This window comes from Enhydra lutris, unplaced genomic scaffold (genome assembly GCF_002288905.1).
Source record: "Enhydra lutris kenyoni isolate GAN:26980312 unplaced genomic scaffold, ASM228890v2 scaffoldscaffold8, whole genome shotgun sequence".
NCBI lineage: Eukaryota > Metazoa > Chordata > Mammalia > Carnivora > Mustelidae > Enhydra > Enhydra lutris.
Genome location: NW_019154092.1, coordinates 41,423,339 through 41,445,170, shown reverse-complemented (window position 1 = coordinate 41,445,170; position 21,832 = coordinate 41,423,339). Strand labels below are relative to the sequence as shown.

The 21,832-nt window shown below is 56.9% G+C and overlaps 1 protein-coding gene across 2 annotated transcripts in view; it reads right to left on the bottom strand.

Moving 5' to 3' along the window:
• LOC111142581 (cap binding complex dependent translation initiation factor) overlaps positions 1-21,832 on the bottom strand; it is a 210,050-nt gene that overhangs the window by 63,413 nt on the left and 124,805 nt on the right. The window lies entirely within an intron of this gene.

Sequence of the window (21,832 nt, the reverse complement as noted above, 5' to 3'; positions counted from 1 at the left end):
CCCAACACACAACAGACCCTTAACAAACGTTTGTTGAATGTTGAATGGATGAAGTCTTCTAAATTTTTGTTAGAGAGACAAGCAAAGGACACCAGCTAGCAACAGCCAAGTGCCCACTAAAGGCACAGATAGACCACACAGCAGCTTGGGTGACTGGAGAAGTTTCCAGGGAGAGGGGATTCCAGGAAATCAGGGAAAATGGGTGGGATGCAAATGGAATCATCTGGACCCAGGGAAGCCCCTCAGGAGAGAGGCTCCAAAGAAGAGAAAGGTACAATAGAAAAGCCACAGGTCAGTCAGCACTGGGCTGCAGGGAGGCCGGGGGGTTGATGCTTGTCCTCGAGTGAGCTGGACGCTTCACACAAAGATGAGGAGCCCCCCGGGACTGGACCAGGCATGGGGCGGGTTTCCACCCAGCATCATGGGGCAGGGGGTGGGGTGGGGTAGGCCGGGAGCCTGACTTGGTGACATGTCCACTCTCCTCTCCTCTCGATCTTTAGGGCCCCTGCCAGCCTGTCTAGAACCTGCCATTCATCTATGGAAGGAAGAACATGAAAACAGAACAAAATGGAAAATGAAAACCATGAACACAGTTTGAAAGAGCTCTGGGCTGAGGAGACCTAGACCCTACTCTGCCTCTATCTTACTGGAGGGCCCTGGGGCAAATCCCGGTCTCTCCTGCCTCGGTTTCCCCACCAGTCCAGAGTATGGCTCTCACAGTTGTCGGGCCAACAAGGCAGACCTGTGGAGTTACCCGTGGACAGATGTCCGTGCTCCTGCCTGGCTTGAGTCATTGTGCAGGGTTCATACAGAATTCCCCTTCCTCCCCTAGGTCTGCTCATGGCCTCAAAGACAGAGTCGTGACATTCCTAGGAGGTCGTTTCCGTGACATTCCTAGGAGGTCGTTTCCAGGAGCCAAGGCTCTCCTGGGCGGATGGCGTGTGTGGGCAGACAGGTGTGGGGCCGAAGAGGCTCAGAGATTGGGGGAAGCTGGCTGGAGGTGAACCCAAGGCCTTCCGCAAGGAGAAGGTATATTTGGGAACACCAGGAAGTGAGCCAGTTCACAGAAGCCACAAAGGAGGACGTGTTCCCCCACACAGACTGCGATGTGCCTCTCTGATTTCCAGGCTGGCGACTGGAGGTGGCCTTGGCTCCAGTCGGGCGGGGTCTGAAGTAGGAACTTCAGAGCGGGAGTTGGCCGCATTCCTCTGAAATCCCTGGCCTCTGAGAACGAGAGCTGCCGGTCACGTCCTCCCCTCACACGTCTCTCCTCCGTGAGAGACCTGGCCCCCGGCCCCTGGCGGCCAAGGCGGCCCCTCCAGCTCCCGGCACTTTCTCAGTCTTTCAGGAAACGGTTCCAGCCCTGGTGGATGTGTATCCGGGGGCCAAGCGGGGGGGTGGCTGAGCTGGGCCTGGGCCAAAGGGCTCTGCGGGGTGTCCTGCTGAACTTGGCAGCCTACCCCTGGGTGATTCAAGCCTGCTGGGCGTCCCCTACCCACGATGCCGGCCTCGAACTCAGGGCTCCAGAAACAGCCTTCTCCAACGGCCCCAAGGACACCTTTGCAATTCCTTGTCCTCGGATCTTCCTTCACACTCCCTGTTTGCTTCAAACTTCCTCTACCTTGAACCTTTGGCCCAGTGACCCCGGGGGCAAGTTACTTCCCCAGTCTGGCTGTGGGAAAAGGCGGGGCTGGACTCATGGGCCTCGGGTTCTCAGCTCTGGCACTTCATCCTTTGGGAAGGGTGACTACCCTTCAAGTCTCATCTCTTCTGCAGGACCCTGAGAACCTTGAGGCAGAACTGTCCCCATTCCATCTCTGTTCCCACCCCAGCATCTAGTAGACAGCCCTGGGCACTGAGGGTGGTTCATATAGGAGAACTACATCTGGTTCTGCTTTTTCATGGCCTGGTCTGCTGCCAAACCATTGATGACATTCTCGTCCTCTGAGTCTTCCGGGCGTAATTAGTGTCCCAGGCACGTGGCCCTCACTAGATATGGCCATGCGTATATAGGTCTTTTTCACACTAGCTTAGGAGCTCCAAATCAATTGGTGGAATGTACCTGATTAGGAGAGTGTCACGTTTAATCCTTATAATAGCCCCATGGCAGTGGCACTGTGATTATCCCCATTTTAAAGAGAACCTGGGCCACAGAGAGGTTGCAAGTACCCTGCTCAAGGTCATGAACGGGCACCTGGCAAAGCTGACAGCAGAAGCGCTGGGATCAGGCTCTCACATCCAAGCACTCTGAACCATGGCCCCGCATGCCTGTGGGTCTCTCACTACGTTTCATCTTCCCAGCAAAGCCTCAAGCAAAAACCAGCCCTTGATTTATACTTCCGACTTTTTCTTTCCTTCTTTCTTTCTGTCTGTCTTTTTTTTAAAAAAAGATTTTATTTATTTATTTGAAAGAGAGAGATCACAAGTAGGCAGAAAGAGAAGGGGAAGCAGGCTCCCTGCTGAGCAGAGAGCCCTGATGTGGGGCTCAACCCCAGGACCCTGGGATCATGACCTGAGCGAAAGGCAGAGGCTTAACTCACTGAGCCATGCAGGCGTCCCCTGACTTTTTCTTTTTAAAGACCCCTTTGGATAGTCTAGATCCTTTGTGATTCCAGATACACTTCAAAAGCAGATTGCCAGTTTCCACCAAAAAGACTGCTGGGATTTTGATTGGGATGGTGTTGAATCTGGAGACCAATTTGGGAAGAACGGACATTTTCGTATTGAGCCTCCTGATCCAGGAGCATGGGACATCCCTGAATGGACTTGACTGCAGCTCCCCAGAGCTTCACAGAGGACCTGAGCCAGGGCATCAGGGCACAGAGGATGGCTCAGATCAAATCACAAACTCCTCTCACGGTTTTCCCAAGCAGAGTCCAGTCATCACTGTATCACGAGCATGGACAGAGGGCCAGCACTATCTTAAGCCCCACATATGCATTATCTCTTTTACTCTCCCGGGAACCCCATGGGCTATTATTATCATCCCCACTTTACTGGCAAGGAAACTGAGGCAGAAACACCTCCAAGACCACATGACTACTGCACAAGAGTTGGAATTCGAACCCAGGCTTGTTGGATTCCCTCCTCTGTGCCATTGCCTGCCATGTCGCAGGAAAGGTAAAACTCAGCTACTCTATCCTCAGACCCAAAGGAAACCCAGGATCTGGGGCTTCTCAGTGGTTCAGTGCTCCCTGCTAAGGAGGGGGCTGCCGAAGCCATGGAGGGAAGGTGCGGAATGAGCGCGCTAAGGACGACGGTCTGCAGCCCTGGGACACCCGCTGTGGGTACCGTGGGAAGCCATGTCTGCTGCCTCTGCCCAGGGTCCTGAAGGCATCTCGACGTGCAGACCTCAGCCTTCCTCAGGCTGGGTCCACTTCCGGCCTGCCTCTCCAGGGAGATGACGAGTCCATGCCCACCTGTAGTTCTCCTAAAGTGACCTGTCCAAGGGGGGGACCCTTGGGTTTCACAGGTCTGGAATTCATAGTGTTGGTGACAAGGTCTGTGTTCTGTCCCTCCTGTAGGCACATCTCTGCCTCTCCTACACTTAGGGATCTGGTCTGCAAAGGCTGCTCCCGACCCCCTCAGTTTCATGCGTTCTTCCTGGCAGCGCAGCCCGTGGTGGGCGGGTGTGCAGGGAGCCGAGGGGATGCTCCAGGTGTGGTCTTGGGATGCTTAGGGAAAAGGGAGGAATAGGTCTCAGAACTCCTGGTGAGCCCTGAGGGGGCCCTAAGATGCTCAGGCCCTTTATTTACAGGGGAGGCTGGGGAGGAGAGTGGTCTCACCCAGAATCCTCCTCAGAGTAGGAGGCAGAGACAGACCTAGAACTCAGGATTCTGAGCCCTGGAGCAAGCGCTGGTGTCTGCGTGCCCCTCAGCAGGGGGCATAACCACACATTCTATACGGAATCCTGGGAATGGGGTGCCCTGGTCCCAGAGCAGGGTTCTGAACCTTTCTAAACCTCCTCCCGGAAAGGGACGAATCCGAAAATACTCAGCTTTCTCCTTCCCCTACCTAAAGGTCAGAGGGTCAGCCAGCCATTCATTTCCTCTGGGGGTTCTCACTTGGAGACCTTGAGAAGGGGTAGGTCCCACTCAAGGTCATATGAACTGTTCTCCCTGAGCCGTGTCTCCTGAGCAGCAGTGTCTGGCTCCGAACCTCGCTGCCCGCTGAGAGCCATCTCCTTTGGAGAGGTGAGAAAGACAGACGTCCCAGTGCACAGAGCCGCCCGACCCCCTTCACTGCTCTACCAGTCCCCTCTAGGGCCCTGCGAAGCTGCGTGCGAACAGGAGCAAGGCAGGGAGGGGTGGGGGATTGAGAAAATACCATGTATAGCCGGGAGCCCTTCATCTTGACTGCAAACCACCCTTTGGAAGAAAAGCAGACAGGGAGCAGCCAGACGCGTGCTGTCTGGGAGCTGGAATGTGCCATGTAGCAACACAATCACACACACACATATCTCGCCCCTTCTTCCTTCCCTGGGGTGGGGGTGGGGGATTCCCAACCAAGAGAGGAGACCCAGGGGACCAGGAGCTAGGGCTTGTCACGGTCCCTTGCTACAACACCTGGTTTGGAGACAGCTGTATTTAAGGCCTAGGGCAGGGCCACGTGGCCAGCATTTAAGAGCAGCCCACAGGGAACGAATTTCCTTGTGAAAGCCCTTGCTGCTTCACGATTTTTCTCTTCCGACAGATATGGGTCACCTCCCCCTCTCCCCCTCCCCTCTTCTCTCTCTTTTTCTTTTGATACTTCAGATGTGAACTGGTGTGGCCAAGTCCATCCTGGCTGTCCCTGCCCACTCATCCCTCACAAACACTAAGGTTGGGGGGGGTGCGGGGGGGGTCTCGGTCATCTGTCTCCTGCCGGTGCCCCTCACAGCTGCTCCCAGAGAGCCGGGAAACACACTGCTGTTGTCCTGACCTCAGCTCCACCCCTCCCTCAATGGTCTGGAGGCCCCAAACAAAGTCCCATCCCCAGGGCCCCTCCCAGGCCGCCAGCTGAACCATAAGGATGGGCTGTGGTCCCCAGCAGGCCGCAGACTGAGTGACAGGGTGAGGGAAGGGAGATTTACTACACAGCAGGGAGGGAAGGGACTCAGAGGTCATCCAGTCCACTCGCTGCCCCCAAGCAGAAGGCTCTCATAGAGTCAGCCATGGCTGGCGGGGCCAGTGTGGGGTTGGGGCAGCACTGATCCCGGGAGACGGAGGAGGAAGGCCCCTGGGCTGTGCTGGGGTGAGGCTCAGGAGGGACGGCAGCTGGGCTGGGTCCTTCCCGCCCCTCCGGAGTTGCACAGGGAGACTCTGTGCCCCGAGCTCTCCGATCTAGCGAAAAGCAGGCAAAGCCAAAGGGGAAGCACTCATTTAGGATGGCACCTCTCACTGATTTAGGCCCCCGGTCCCACCCTTCTTCTGCTCGGCCCTGGGCAGCCATGCAGCCCCTGCCGGGATCGTCGGCACACCTGGGATTTACGGAGGGCTCCCTCAGTGCCAGGCGCCGCTTTCAATCCTGACAGGCCGCATCTCATTCAGCTCTGCTAACGGCTCTATCATCATCCCCATCACGTGGGGAAGGAAACAGACAGACAGATTAGGTCACTCGGCTAGAGGTGCGCGCCGGGAGTGGAGGAGCTGGGCTCTGAACCTGGGCAGGCATGCAGCTCCGACTCCAGCCAGGCTAGAAGCGGCTCCCTGCTGGGCTCACCCGGGCCCTACCAGAGCCACTCTGTGATGCTTGGCTACGGGCAGAGCCAGGAGGCCCTGGCTCCTTGCAAAACCTGACTCGGGGGTAGACTTTCTCTTTTCTTTCTTTCTCTTTCTTCCCTCCCTCCCGTCTTCTATTCCTTTAATGAGCAAAGCTCCTAGAAAGGCAGAAGGAGGGCACGGAAGCCTCCTGGTCCTCACTCCTACAGGCTCCAAAACTCGTCTCAGGTATGGTGGCTTTAAGTGACTATAAAATGAGAAGAATTGCAGAAAGCGAGACCTGACCTGGTTTAATGAAGTGGTCTTGGTGACCTTGATGCATGCCAAAGCCCCCCACAACGGTTGTCTGCACTCCTGAGGGCTCCAGGGGTGGGGGGAGCTCCTGGAAGCTCCAGGAGGTGGGGTGCAGGGTCTCCTGCCATGCACCCGGTCAGCCACCCTGCACAAACCTGCCACGTTTTTCACATTTATCTGAAATGGACCGGGTGTGGAAAATCGGGTGCTCCCACGTGCAGCAAATGGCCTAGGGCTGGGGGCCAATCTCTTTGGGATGTATTTATTGGGAAGAGCGGGAAGATATTGGAGGCAACCACTTCTGTAAAGTGAGAATGACAGCGGGGACCTCTCCAAGCGCGTATGGAGTGGCTCTTCCCGTGCCCTGGTGTCCTCCGCTCATGGAGCCGACACAGGAAATGAAGGGGTCCTTGCAGGCACTCAAGCTGGAAACTTGCCAAGCCCCTCAGAGCCAACCCTGAGAACATTCTCACGTCACCCCCTCACTCTTGGGTCTCACTGCCATTGCCTGAGGGAAGGTTCCAAGTCACACCTCTCCTCCCCAAAAGGGACATCTTGCTCCTCCCGAAGTGCTCGTCCTGCCCTCCCCTGTCACACCACAGAGGGAGATTGAAAATGCCAACCAGGAGATGTCACCTCCCTCAGAAACCTTCAATGGTACGCTGAAGACCAGAGTATGGGGCACCCACGGCTTGGCAGGGCAAATGGTGTCCCTCCCAACTTCGGTCTGGTCCTCCCTCCCCCCTTCTCTTCCCTCTGCCCCCAGTGCATACTACCTTCCAGTAATATCACCTCCTTTGCCTCTGCACACTATTTCTTCCTGCTTCTTGCCCACATCTACGCTCATCTGTTAGCCCGGAAAACGCTCCTCCGCATACTTCTTCATTTGGTCCTCCTTGGGCCAGCCACCGAGACTCACCTCCAGCATGCTGTTCTCTGACCTGTAGCGTTTGACGGGCCCCCAGCCCGTTCTCCCTCTTCTAGGCTCTCAGACAGTGTGCGTGTGCCCCTAGGACAGCCCTTAGCAGCCAAATCTGCAGTTGCTGGTTCACCTGCCCGATGACGAGGAACCCAGTGACAACAGACAGACTGCCCCATTTGTCCACCAGCACCCTGCCTGGCACGTAGCAGCTGCTCAGCTAACGAATGAACACATCTCTGTGTTGCAAAGGCTGTCAACCACTGCACATGGGTCCATGTGAGATGGTCAGAGACCCTGTGTGTGCCCAAAAGCGAGGAGCGGGGGGACGTCAGGCCGCTGTGTATGCTGGCGGAGCACAGTGTGTACAGTTATTCCAGGTAACAGGGGTCAGTATTTATGAGCGCGGCAGTCAGCATGCTGGGTTTGGTAGGAGACAGCCGTTGCAGCTTCTCTGGGTGTCCCCAGGCCTGCAGGGGCAGCGGCAGTCCACAGTGGCAGCTGGGACGCTGCATTCCCAGCCATGTGGGAGGAAGCATCTCCAGCCGGGAACACAGAGCAGGTGGGCTGGGCTTAAAACCCAAGCTGCCAAGCTGCAAAGGCTTGTCAGGCCGAGACACGTAGCCCCAGGTTCGGGAGTGCCCTGTCCCAGCGCTCCGGGCTGTACCCAACCCAGCGGGCCTTGCAGGCCTGGGCTTCCCCGAGCACAGACAGCTGGATGTCCTGCCGCAGGTGTGCTGTTCTGGACATCAACTAGGGGGCTGGGCGCAGGCTCCAGGATTTCTTGGATCAGAGAGGTCTGAGGGTTGCCAGTGTTTTATTTTGCTAGGGATGTTTTTTTTTAAAAAGGTTTCATCCATCATTTCATAAAAGAAAGGACAATCTAATGCCAAGAGAGGAGGAAGGATGCAGTCTCGGAATAATGGCCAGTCCTTCCCTGGGGGGCCAGGTGGCCGAATCCCAGCCGACATAAACCGTACGGGTACAGCGCCCTGTGCAGACCAACTTCGGTCTAGCACCCGGGACTGGTGCCTGGGAACCACTCAGCTAAGGGCCCCTCGGCCTGTCCCCATGGGGGATGGCCTGTGCGGTACCCACGTCTAACAGGCCTGTCTCCAATCCTTCTTTTCGGTGGAGAGGAGGGCAGGGGCAGCACACCGCGTCACTCACTAACGGGTTAGGACATAGGACAGGTGAAGGTTAATCGGAGGAAAAGGAGAAAACCCTTTTGTAATCGGGGGTCTTCTGGGAAGGCAGGTCAGGGCAGGGGGAAAGGGCCTACCAGGCAAAGCGCCCCACTTCCCAGGCCTGCCCTGGGCTGGCTCTTGTTCCCTCCTGGCTCTGGTGGTGTGGTGGCCAACGGAGGGAGGGGGCAGCAGCTGCCCTGGGCCGCAGGCGCCAGGCATTCCTCCCGTAAGCTTCACACACGGCCCCGGCCCCGTTTATAAGGCACTGGGAGCCAAGGAGTCTGTGTGGCCCTGCCAACTCAGCCCAGAGGCTCAGAAGAGGGAACCCAAGCCGGAGGCGATGCTGAGCCGCTCCATGCCAGCCCCAGGCGCTGTTGGCCTGCAGTTCCCAGAGCCATTGGCACCTGACCTGTGGCCCTCTGGGTGCCCAGAAGCCCCAGGATCTGGGCCAAGGAAGGGGAAGGCGGAGGCTGAGAGGGCCTCAGGGGTGGGTGGCGTTCACACCCCCAGGGAGCTGTACACTGCTCTCAGCCTAAGAGCTCGTCACCCCTACAGGCTCCTTCCTCCACTTTCTATCCCAGAGGGGGCTGATTTTCAGGTCAGGATGGGGAGGGGCAGGGGACAGGGTGACCTGGCTGCCTTGGACAGTGGAGGTTAAGAAAGGAAGGCAGAGTTACCCCTCTTCCCTCTGCAACAGCTAGAACTTTACCCTCCAGGTAAAGCTTCACCAAGCTTCCCCTGTCTCCCTGGAGACATGTATGGAACCCAGGCCACCTTCCATGTGAGTCAGCAGACCTGGGACCTACTCCTCTGTCTGCAGAGAGGCTCAGACGGGCTGAGCCCTCCCTCCTGCCCTGGGTCCAGCTTCTCGATTGGAACCTATGACCCACCACCACCCCTCCGGAACCTTCCACAGCTCACTGCCTCCCACGGCTCACTGCCATGTTCCTATGACCCAAGTCTTTATTCGCTGGCCTGAGTCGACACAAAGCAATTTTAATCATGACAACCATTCATGCGGCACTTCACAGTTTACGAACTTTTCACATCCTTATTTTATAAGATCTTTCCACCCCTCCTGTGTGATATGCAGGGCAGATATAAATAATCCCCATTTTATAGCCGACGAGACTGAGAACCAGAACTAGTGCGGGGACGTATCCAAGTTCGTATGTGAAGTCAGTGATACAGTCGAGACTGAAACTAGGCCTTTTAACCGTTTGCACTGCACCCACGAAGAATGTTCCTTCTGGCCAGCCCCACTCCCCCTCCTACTCTCTGGTGGGGGTGAGGGGAGCAGGAACATGGAGAGGAACACAGCCCGAGGGGGAGGGGAGGGAGGACCACATGTCTCCTCTCCCAGGCCCTGAACCCTGCTGCTGGCTCCATAGGTCACTTTCACAACCCAGGACAAAAATCTCACTAGATACGGCCTCAGACCGGCTGGCTCCAGCCACCCTGGCCGGCAGACGCAGACGCACGCAGACACACAGAGCCGGGGCTGTGTTATCTCTCTCTGCAGACCGTTTCCTACACTTCTCAAACAGCAGATTTCTTCCAGCCTGGCCGCCTCTCCAGTCACCACCCACAGCCACTGGCCCCTGGGACCCAGCCAGGTCCCCTAGACGGTGACGCTGAGTCCCTGCTATCAGACAGTCGCCTCTGCCCCCCCAGCCGCCGCCCCCAGAGTTCCCTGGAAACGTCCCTTCTGTAGGCCCGGCCCCCACTGCGACGCAAGGCTTTGTCTGCACACACAGCTGACTTGTGTTTGCAGGGACAGACAGGGGCTGGCGCTGGGGCCAGAGCCAAGAGGCACGGGGAGGGCAGAGCAGACGGGGCGGGTGGGGGGGAACACAAAGTCCAGAGAACAAACTTTTGCAAGCAAGCCCTCTGGGGTCATTTGGGAGCCTGATAATAAGGAGGGGGCTTGAAAAGCCTGAAGCTCCACCAAGGCAGGGATGGGGGTCTGTGTGCTGGAAAGCTATGCCAGCTGGGAAGGGATGGGATGAGAGAAGGGAGCCCAGGGACTGGCAAAGGGATAGAAGGAGCATCGGAGCCTGTCTGCATTCCCCTCCCTCGAGCCCCACCCCACCACTCAGGGGCCCCTTAGGTACACAGAGGGAGCTCAATAGATGCTTGTTAAGCTGAACTGGCCTCAGGCCACCTTGCCCCCGCAGGGCTCTCGTTCTAACCAGCTCTCCAGAAGGCTGCCTCTTCTGTCCAGGCCAGAGGGAGAGGAAGCACGCAGGGAGCCAGCTGCCATGTGCCAATGTGCCACATTTTCAAGCTTCCCTTTTATAAAAGGCACAGGAGCCAAGGTGTCTGTGTGGCCGGGCACATTTGCAGGGAGGGCATGCGCGTGACCCCCAGGCAGCCGCGGAGGTGTGCGTGGGAATGCGCTGTGTTAAGTGTCCCTCGCCTTCCAGCAGCAACCCCCTCCCGCCCCCCATGACCTTTCCCATTTTGAACCTTCAGCTACTTAACCTGATTCTGAAATGAAGCCACAGCTGCTGAAACTCATAGAGGTCGTAATAAATCAAGTCGTATGGGGGGAGTTTTAAAAAAAAGAAAAGGCATGGCAGCAGCAGCAAAGATGGCTTTTCACAGCGAGGCTCTTTCTCTGGGGTGACACTCTGGGCAGCGTGCTGGGGAAACCTTAGAAGGGCTCCTCTGGGACTGAGCAGCCCAGACTAACACCCCTGGGTCCTCCCTGCTTCATAACTGAGAGCATTAGGAATGAGACAGCACACAGGCTCGCTCGCTCGCTCTTTCCTTTCCCCTTTGCAAACCTGAGGTCCTGTCCTCTCAGGCTTGGTGACCAGTGAGGAAGGGATCCTTGAAAGGTCCCACCACCTCTCCTCCAGCCTAGACAGGCGACAGTAACACAAGGCCCCATCAGAGACATGACCCACTTCCTCCAGGCTTCCACTGCATTCGCCAGGACCCACTTTGACCCAGAGCTGAGCCTCTAGTCCTCCCGGGGTCATCACACAGTGACAAATCAAACGGAACTGAGTTTTCTTCTTCCCTTTGCCTTTTTCCATGAATCACCAGGGAGACAGACTGGAAAGCAATCGTGGGGACAACCACAGAGGAGAAGCTGAGGCTGGGTAGGAGGACAAGGAGCCACCTTGTTGCCGCTCGTCTGTAGTGTGGTGGAGAGGGGCACCCCTGCCCCCTGTCCCTGCTGAGGCAGGCAGGGGCCGGTGGACCCCAGAGCTCTGGTCTGGAAACTGTCGTGAGCTGACTGCGAGGAGATCACTCAGCTCCTGTCTAGTCTGGTCACACTGTCATTCAAAGGTGACTTCTTAGCTCATTCCCTGCCACCGGTCCCCTAATACTTGACCCTACTCTGCCCCCCAACACGAATACACTTCAGCCAACAGAGGCACTGGGGGGGCGTACGTTCGGAGGAGGCAGGGGTCCCGTTCTGCTTCTGTCACTGAGTGGCTGTGTGACTTCAGGAGGATTTCCTAAGCTTTCTGGAACTTTCTGTACCCATGCATAGAGTGGGATTATCAACATCCACCTCACAAAACCCTAAAGGGTAGCCAGGGTGCAGTGTCTGCTCCCAGCCAGTGCACCCTGAATGCCTGCACAGTGACTGCCCAGCTCAAAGGGAGGGGGAAGGGGCCTCCAGCTGGACACCTGATAGGAACACCCAGTCATGGTGGAGTGAGCGCTACGCGGCCTTGCCGCAGATGTCTGGAAGGGACCCTCAAACTGGGGTTGCCGGACTCAGGGCTGGGGCTCCTGAGGGGCTGGAAATTGCAGGATGGTGGCTTTGTGGCAGAGTTTCATCATATGGCTTCAATCCTCCCAGTGGGAGAGCCCCCAGGATGCCAAGATGGCCAGCCTTGCGTGCTGGCGCCCCCTGCAGGCCGCTCTGCACACAGGCGGGCACGGATTCCGCAGACCAGGCAGGAGGGCAGGAAGGAGCCGGACCTCACAACCCACCTCCCCGCATCCACACCCCCTAGGCATCTGCAGGATCTGCTGGGGTCTGCTCTTCGCTGGTCAACCCACAGACCCATCAGTCAGCAGTGGGTAATTACCATGCACTCTGTGTGCCCAGGGGGTTGGCTCCGGAATAACAGACAGAGCTGGCAGGATTTGGATTTGCCCTTCTGCCCCCTTTACTTTATAGGTGAGGAAGCCACCAGATGGCTGGGAGGGCTGGCCTGAGGTCCCCCAGCTGGAGAAATGCAGGACAGGAGCTAGAACCCAGCCGGCTGGAGCCTCGGGGCCGGCTCCATCACACCTCCAAATCCCCTCCTGAGCAACGCCCTGTCTTCTCTTCCTGCCCCTAGGCGACTCCCAAATATTTTCCAGGCTCACCTCGGTCCCAAACCCCCATGCAACCTCCACAACCCCAAGTTGCCCAGGGCGCTGAGGGGGCCAGACACAAGGAGCCAGGAGCCCCGCTGCCCAGTGGAGAGGTCGGCCCCTAGACTAGAGGAGGACCCTGAGGCCCAGAGTGGGTGGAGCTAGGCCAGACACTGGCTTTGGACTTCTGTCTCCTGCTCTTCCCCTTGAGGCAGGCCAGAAAATATGTCCTGGGGGAGCGGGGGAGCTTCAGTAGAGGAGTGGGAGGTAAGTAAGGGCAGCAAGGTTTGGTGAGACTGCCTGGCCCCATGGCCTCACCCTCAGCCCAGCTGCCCCTGAATACCGCCTATACTACCCCTGCTTCAGCATCACCCCTGCTCCGAGGCGGAGCAGGGCACTATATAGTAGTGCCTTGGCCCCAAGACTTGGTCCCCAAGTCTTGCAGATGATGTAGGAATGCACATCTGTCTGGAACGTGCTCAGTAATAGCGGGGATGTCAAGACAGGGATGATCAGTGAGCCAAGCAGCTTCCCCAGGGCCCCTTGTATTGCCTTCTGCACCTTGGGCTGCCTGGGGACTGCTTGGTAGCCACCTGGAGGGGAGCTGGGAAGACTTCTGTCCACTTATGGGCACCTCTTATTTGCCTGGGGAGATGGAAGCCAGCTGTCCCCCAAAGCAGCAAGCTCACGACAAGTGTGACACTCTTGCTGGCTGTTGACATCGCTGTCCTGTCATCTTCTTTCCATCCCCTCAATTCTCTCCGCCCCACTCCCATACTCCTTAACTTTTGATGAGTCACTCTTGTCCACGCCAGGCATCCAGAACACAGCCAGTGCACGTGGGCCCGGGGACGGGATGGTGAGGGGGAGCTGCGCCCGCAGCAGCACTGTGGTCACCCAGAACGGCTGGGTCTCTAACGTGAGAGATTTCCAAGCATAACATCCTGGTCCTCCTTCACAAAGTCCCAACCATTCTGTTCCATCTTACGGACCTCCTCCAACTCTCCACATACACCCCTGATTCCAGGCCAGGTGGTGTCCCCACTGTCCCTTACTTGCATCGTTTCTTTGGGTCTTGGCTCATTCTATCTACCCCATCAAAAAACGACTTCCCAGAAAATAGCTGGGCAGTTCCTGAAAAGTTAAAAGTAGAATTTCCATGTGATTCAGCAATTCCCCTTCTAGGCATATACCTGCCAAACAGACATTCGGATGCACATGTTCCCAGCGGTGGTACTTACAATAGCCAAAGGAGGACACAACCCAAGCGTCCCACGATGAATGAATGGAGAGCCAAAATGGGCAGATCCACACAGCGGAGTGTTACTGGGCCGTGACAAGAAAGGATGTTCTGACATGTGGTACCACGTGGATGAACCTTGAAACCACTTTGCTAAGTGACCTCCACCAGACACACATGGGCAACGATCTTATGGCTCCATGCATGTTTGGCCTGCGTAGAGCATGGGAGTCGTGGAGATGGGAGGTGAGAAGCTGGGGGTAATATCTGGTGGCCACGGGGCTTCTGTTTGGGATGATGGGAGGTTCTGGGGGTGGACAGTGGCAGAGGGGTGCAACCTCATGGTTGTCCTTGGTGCCACTCTTATGTCCTTAAACGTGGTTCAAGTGGTAAATTTCATGTTGCATATATTTTATCACAATAAAAAAGGCCAAAGATAGAAACCCAACCTAACCAAACAGGCCAACAATGACACTGTTCTTCGCGTTCTCCTTCTCAGCCCCTCTTGCTGAGTCCAGGTCCCTTGGCAAGCTTCTGTCACTCTTCTGGACTACACGGCTGGGGCATCTGAGTTCCACGAGCTACAGGGAAGGGCAGTCTCCGTGGGGCCTTGTGAAGCCTGAGTGCAGAGGAAGAGCTTGGACAGTGACTCAAGACTACTGACTTCTCTTTGAAGGAATGACCTTTCCGCCATCCCCTCCCTGCCCAGAGACTGCTGCTCTTCCTTGGTGGCGGCTGGTAGCGAGCAGTTACATAACCTGCGGGGAGATTTTTTCCATCGGGCTAGGCAGTGCCAGCTTTCCAGAGGCGGCCATGGCAGGTAGAGGCGCCCTGTCTGGGCTGGCCGTGCCTGGGCAGGGCAACCAGGCTGTGATCTGGAGTGGCTTAGCATAGCTCAGATTCCCAGCGGGGCCGGCCACTCGCTGAGCTGCAGGGAGGATCTGCCATCTCCCGCTGGCCTGGCTCTAGGAAGGGGGAAGGAGGAGGTGCTGGGGGTAAGCTGCCAGCCAGCCAGGGGTGACCCTCTGGGGCCTGGGACACCTGAGCTGGCCTTCTCCGATAACCCACTTATCTACAGTGCCTGCCTTGGCATGGCAGCCTCAGACAGGGAAGTGCCCAGCCAAGTTCTATCAGGGGATTTAGCAGGGAAAATGAAGCCGGGGTGGGGGGTGAGGGCGTGCAGGGGGGAGGACATGGCCTGGCAAGGGACATGGGTGATGGTGAAACAATTTCTGACTTGGGTAAAGCTTCCCTGGCCCAGAGACGGGTGGGAGCAGAACACTGAACTGTCTCCTTCTGCTGTCACCAATGCTCCTTTGTCCCCGCTGGACTGAGCTCCTGGAAGCATAGTGGGAAGGACCCACTATGTGCTGGCATGGTGGGGTGGGGGCACAAAGATGACAAGAACAGTCTTTGCTCTCAAGACGCCAGGGGACACGGCCTCTGACAAGAAAACCTTCACGGGCAAGCTGCGGCTCTGGGCTCCTTCTGGGACTTACCAAGGGCCCATGATCATTTTCTCTCCTCTGCTTATTTTCTGATTAAAAATTCAAAATGCGTTTTCCCTGTTCAGGTCACGGGCTGCTTCTGTCCCACCCAGCACAGCATTCCAGAATTGCACTTAGCGTGTTCGAAAGCCACCATGCCCTCCCAGCATCCCCTCCCCCCCGCCAGGCCACCCCAAGCTGAACAATCTGAGACACCTGGGGCCTCAAGTACAACACGCCGACTTTGGACAGTACCCCACCCGCACAAACTGCGCGAAGACCAGAGGGGTGGGTGGATTAGCAGTGACGACACATAGGCAGGCTGGGCCAGGGGGCAAGATACGCAGCAAAGGCGCAATAATGGGTTTGTTGAGGAAGAAATGGGATTGGAAGAAAGAAGGCACCATCCACTCATTCCAAAGCCAGGGTGGCCAACAAGTGTGTCCCTGCTGGTTCTGGTAGGGAGGACGAGGCTCTCCCTGCTGCAGTAGCTGTGCCTGCCGTGGACTCTGATGCCAAAGGTCAAGCTCTTGGGACAGCCGGTTTCCCATGGTGTGGGAGGCAGGCTTGCTGGTGCCCACCATCGGGGGACTATGTCTGCAGCTCCCCAGGCCCTCACAGGGCAATAACTTCAGGACAAGCAGGCATAATGACTCAAGGTGCTCGCACTCTGGCCAACAGGCGGTGCCACTTTTTTTTTTTTTTTTTTAAAAGCAAAAAAGACCTTTTGTGGGTCTTTGCAATCACCATCCACACTCTGCCTGCGGAGTAAGTGGTCTACACTGCCGGGAGCCCTTTGCTTTATCCCCTCTTGATTCTAGCAACCAGTGGAGGGGAACTGGGGGTGGGCACAGCCCTGGGCTTTGCTCAGGCTCTGGAATGCGCAGAACAATGCGCTTCTATCCCTGGGTATGCCTGGCTCGGGCCAACAGTAAAATTAGTTTCCATGCCTGGAGCGCATGTCGGCTCAGCGGTGGGTGTGCAGAAGTGAGGGAGGTCCGAGCAGAGAGCAGGAGCGAGGGGGAGAACCAGGTGTCACCTCAGGAATGGCAGCTGTGTGGTTCATCTGGATAAAGCCAGTGGAGATGTGAAGGTATTTCCTCAGACACCCTCAGCCCTCCACTGGCCCAGAAAGCCCAACTCTGAGACGGCTGGAAATGCAGAGGGATTATACTGGAACGGTGGACTTTGGAATCCCCACTGATAGCTTTAGGAGACAGATTCCTCATTCTCTGAACTTTCTGACCCTACAGCTTATCTGTGGGGGGGGGCATGGGAGCCCCCAGGAGCTGGGGTGCTGGACTAACAGCCCCCATCCAGCCCCATGACGTTGGGTAAGGCTTATAGCTTTCCCAAGCCACTTTCCTCATCTGTAAACATGGGGCAGGGCTCCTACCCTGGAACCCAGCTCAGAGAGAGAGTCTTGACACTCACACACGGAGTGCTCAGGGGTGGAGGAATACATGACACACAAGGGAGCACTGGGACCTAAGACGGAGGGCTCGATCCTTCCCTTCCAAGCATTTCCTGAGCACCTACTATGCCCAAGTCATGACGCCAGCAGCCGGGGACCGATGCCAACTCATCCAGGACTCCTGCTCTCAAGGAGTTTACACTTAGAGCTGGTTACAATCCCAAGGTTAGCCCCTCACCCCTTCTACCTGTAAAAGATGGGAGTTAGGAACTCCAGATTGTGGATGAAGAGGAACAGGTCTGATTATCCTGAAGCCTTGCGATAACCAGGAGAGAAGGAAGTTCTCTCTGATGAGTGCCGTTCGAAGGATGGCCCAGGGCCTCTGCCCCAAGCCAACAAATGTGTGACCAAGACAGGGGGCAGAGGATGGGAGAAACGGGGCAAGAGTAGGGTGTACGTGTCCCACCAGCCCTGGAGATGTATCTTACGTTTCTGATGTACTGATGGGGCAGACAGACCAGGAAAACTTCAGTGTGCCTCCTGGGCCTAAAACCCATAGTTAAAATCACTCCCAGAGACCCCTCAAAAGCCCCACGCAACCCCTGGCACCACTCAATGGAGTTTCCACATATCAAAAGCCCCAAACACAGTGCCAACTGGTGACCCAGCCAGAAACTCGAGAATTTATCTGTTCTCTAGCTTGAGGCCATTTTTTTTTTTTTTTTGAAAGAGACAATCTTATAGAAGGTGCTGGTGGAGAGCAATTTATTTTGAAATCTGGTCATATGCCAGATTCCGATTTGGTGGTTTGTTTTTTTTTTTTTGTCTCCCCCCTAAACCCCTGCCCCACAATAGCCCTGCTGTGTTTACGACTTGAGTTGAGATGAGTTCTTTTTTTTTTTTTTTTTCAAAAAAGGTATCGCATCCTTCTGTTAGATGTGTTGTTGGCAACGGTTGCTAGGGAGAGCTGGGGTCAGTTACAGACACACTGATGCCTGCTCTAATAATACTTTGCTCTGCATAGCTCAGATGCAGACACCTCTTGGCTAAACAGGGCACGCACATTTCAACAGAGGAGGGCTTGAACTTGTACTGCCCAGGCATACCTCCGCGAAGGAGCACTCCCGGAGCCCAAGTGGAAGGCCTGGGGTGGTGACAGGGTAGTGCCGGGCGGAGGAGGCTCAGGCCTCCAATGCTTCTCATTCCAGAGGTCCCATAAAAAGAGGCACAGTCATTCTTCCCCGCCTCGTGAAGCTGGAGCCTCCCCCACCACACCCCATTATCATCCCGCAATTTCCGGGTAAGGATCAAGGCCGAGAGTTTTGGTAACTTCTGTCACCCGGGGGTCCTGGGCACCCCACATTCCCCTGGAAGTCAGAAAGCATCAAGGCACATGCTCCAGTGGGTGTGGGACCCAGCAAACGTGAAGTCGGGAGTTGGGTGGGAGGGGGTGGAGGGACGCACACTAGGCCGTGAAGCCGATCGCCTCCCCAGCTTTACCAGGTGGCCCAGCCTCTGGCACACCCGGGCCATGTGGGTTTAGAGTGAGGTCCCTTTCCTAAAACACGTGATAGCTGCTCCGACATATATCTGAGGCCAAGAAAGAGGAAAAGGACACAGGGGGACAAGCTAAGGACAGAGAGGAACAGGGCCAGCGGCGAGGAGAGGCACCTTGGGGCTCCTGCCTGGTTGACTTGGTTAGTGAGGAGCTGCTCCTGGAGGAACCCCAAAACGATGACAAGGAATGTGAGAAAGGGTCCCCCAGATGGTCTAGAATGGCTTCCTCATGGCCCAGGGGGGATCCTGAGGCCGGACAAAGTGAAGGGACCGGCTCAGATGCCATGTCTCCTGCTTTGGTGTTCACTCCTTGGCTCAGGCTCCGCGTCCTCCACGCTACTCAGCAAAGAGCCCAGTACCTGCTACAAATTTCTTGACTGGCTCACGGGATGACAGGCAGGGCCAGCTGGTTCATAAGGGACAATGGTGGCACAGTCAGGTCATTTCTGGACTGTCTACCTCCTGAGTGGTGCTCACCTGTCTACACTGCAGCATCACAGGGGAGATCTTTCAGAAGGATGGCCAGCCTGTCCCTGGAGAACCTAATTCAGCTGGTTCAGGCTAGGACTCCTGCAGTGGTATGCTCCTCTCCGTATGATTCGAGCGGGCAGCTAGGCTGAGAACCCCTGGCCTACAGAAAACCTGGTGGCTGCAACTGAGTGTTCCCAGGCTGCATCCCCACTGCTGACAAGCACACCAATAAAAGTCTGTGACTCAGTGGGCCCATCTATGACACTGACCCATCACCCACAAACTGGCAGTCACCCAGTACAAGGCCTTGTGACTCAAAGTGTCAGGTTCCTGGGCCCACAGCACCCACATCACCTGGGAGCTCGTCAGACCTGAGAATCTCAGGGTGCACTCAGAACGAGGGGACCAACATCTGCATTTAAATTAAGTACCATGCGATTCAAAAGCACATTCGAGTTGAGAAGCACCGATCTGGTGAAAAACACTGATCTAACACTCGATGCGTAATAGACATTTAAGAAATTCCACTGTTTAGTACGTGGAATTTTATTTACAAGAACATGAAGAAAAGGACCATATTTAAGGCAAAACGACTTGGTTTTGATGTAAGAACTGAAGACCATTCTTGAGCTGTGGGATTGGGGACGGGTCCATTGAAACCCCACTGGCTTAGGAGGGGAGTGCTTCTGGGCTCCAGGAGAGCACAATGCTGAGTCTCTGGCTGGGAAGGGTTAAAGGTCCTCTGACCTCCCTTTGGCCCCACTGAAGAGGTCTGCACCCCGGAGGGGCAGGGAGCCCTCACCCCTCTGCCAGAGAGTCCCCTACAGCAGAGCCTGCCCCTCTCCCCCACGCTGCCAGCTCCCACTGCCGAAACCCAGGCAGCAAAAGCAGTCGGCCAAGGAGAACGCCGTCCAAAGCCGGCACTGGGAGCTGTGTTCATAGCGTACTTCACACCCTGGGCCCCACTGCAGCCAGCATCGCTAAGCCGGGCCTCTGATGTGGAGGCAGCAGCCCAACTGGCCACATGAGGGGCATCTCAGAGGCCACCGAAGTGACTGGCTGGAGATCCAGAGGCGGGGGGGGGGGGCTTGAGTATGAGCTGAGTATGAGCCATGCGAGGAGAAAGGGAAGGAAAGGGCTCTGGTGGCTGGAGGCTGTCTGCCGGGAGAGGAACACGAATCAGGTTTGCCAGAAAATGAAGGCAAGTCAACCAAGACCCCGCTGTGGGCGTGAAGAAGGGAAGTAGGGTTTGATAAGCCATGTCCATTTCCCTCTTTTCTGGTACCTTGTGAGTCCAGTGTGGTGAATGGCCACGATTCTTGGAAAGCTCACTTCATTCAATCTGCCGCCTCCCCAGTGCCAGGGAGAGGCAGTGGGGCCCGAGGGGCCCCGAGCGGACCCACCAATGAGGGGGCTTCCTCTGGGCCTCGTGATTGGGGAGCTGGTCTGTCAGGAGCTCCCGGGCAGCCCCAGGCCGGCACATCCAGCCTGCCCGAGGGGCCTTGAGAGTGAGGGTCCAGCTCAACCCCTTCCAGGGCCCTTTCTCCTTGGCTTACACAGAAGCTGGGGCTGCAGGTGGTGAAGAGGGGGTCCGTGGGGGCCTACGGGGGACGCTTCGATTTCTCAGTACCTGATGCACAGATACCCTACCCAGGCAAAGAGCAGATGGGGACTGATAGCCCTCCTCCACCCCAGGAACGAGGTGGCCTCAGTAGGGCTGGGTCTCCTGGGCTGGCTCCCGAAGGCTGCGCCCTGCCCATCACTGAGCCACGGCGTGGGGTGGGCGGAAACAGCCAGGACTGTTTCTGGCAGCGGCAGGGCCCAGGGAAAGTGAGGTGGAGGCAGCTCCTGTGGGGCCCCTCGGGCGCCCCCTCAAGGCCCCCGACTATCTCCAGCAGCGTCAACCTGGAAGACCCCTGGAGGAGGGTCAAGCAGCCGGGCCAAGAACTTCCCGGCGGGAGCAGCAGAGGCCCAGTGCCAGATGCTGACCGCTGAATCGGGCTGAGAAGCCCTGTGTCCCGGCTCTCGGTTTAGTGCCCTCGCCCTGCGCTAGTGTTTTTGCCAAACTGTGACTCTCGGCACACTAATTGGACACGACGTTATTAGCCGGGGGATGCGAAGAGGACTCGCGGAGTTCGGCGGGGCCAAGCGGGTTCCCTTCCTGCTGTGCTAAGCCAGTCCACTCTGCGGCTGATGGGAGAGGCGGCTGTGCCACTGAACCCCTTCTGTGGCTGAGCCTGTCCTAGGACGGATGCCCTGCCGGACACTGTGGGCAAGGCTGGTCTGACCACAGGTCGTTGGAAGAAGCGCCTGACCGGGCAGGATCCTGGGCGGGCCCTGCGGCCAGCAGCCCTTCCCGGCTGGGTGGGTCTCGTCCCCACACCCTGGATGTCTGCCTGCCACCAGCTCCGGCCAGGCTTCTTGGAGCTGCAGCCATTGTCTGCAAGTCCTGGCCTATCCTGGCCTTTCTCTGGAAAAGAACAAAAGCCAAAGCCAAAGGCCGACCCTGTCCCTCACTACCCCCCCACGTACGTGGCAGACAGGCTGCTCCCCGCCGCCACCGTCCACACTCTCCCAGGACATTCCGGCCCGTGAGGAACATGCCCGATGTGCAAATCCCTCAGGTAATGCGGGAATTCGTCACCAGGGGAGTGTGGGCGATCCAGGAATGGGAACCTGATCGGGGCCTGGAGCTGGAAAGAAGCTGTTGGGGCTGGCTGGCGAGGGCTCAGGTTACAGTGAGCAGGCTCCCCAGGAAGAGGGGAGGACAGCAGGCGTGGAGCCCTTCGGGCAGCACACAGAGGGGGCTCCCTCCTCCCCGTCTTTTGGGGAAGAGACAGCAGACTTTGAACCAGCTGCTTAAGACTGGCGTGACCACATGGTTTACGCCTGGTGTTTGGGTGTGATTATGGACAGAGCTCCTATGCCTCTCAGAAGCGCTGTGGCTTGGAGGACCTCTTCTACGCTCACCCTTGTTCACATAGACCTGCGGCGGGTGGGGTGGGGTGGGGTCTCTTTCTGTTCTGGAACTCTGCGCTCACAACTTCCAGGCTCCTGTCTTGCCCTACCTGGACTGGAAACTCAGTTCACATCTCGGCGAGTCTAAGGTACAAAGTCAGAGTAGAGATGACTTTCCCATAGCCAGGAGTCCCCAGGTGACATGGCTACACTGTGCAACCTGCTACCTCTCCCTGATGCCACCAGCGACAGAAGAGCAGGCACTGGCCTCCAGCTCTCG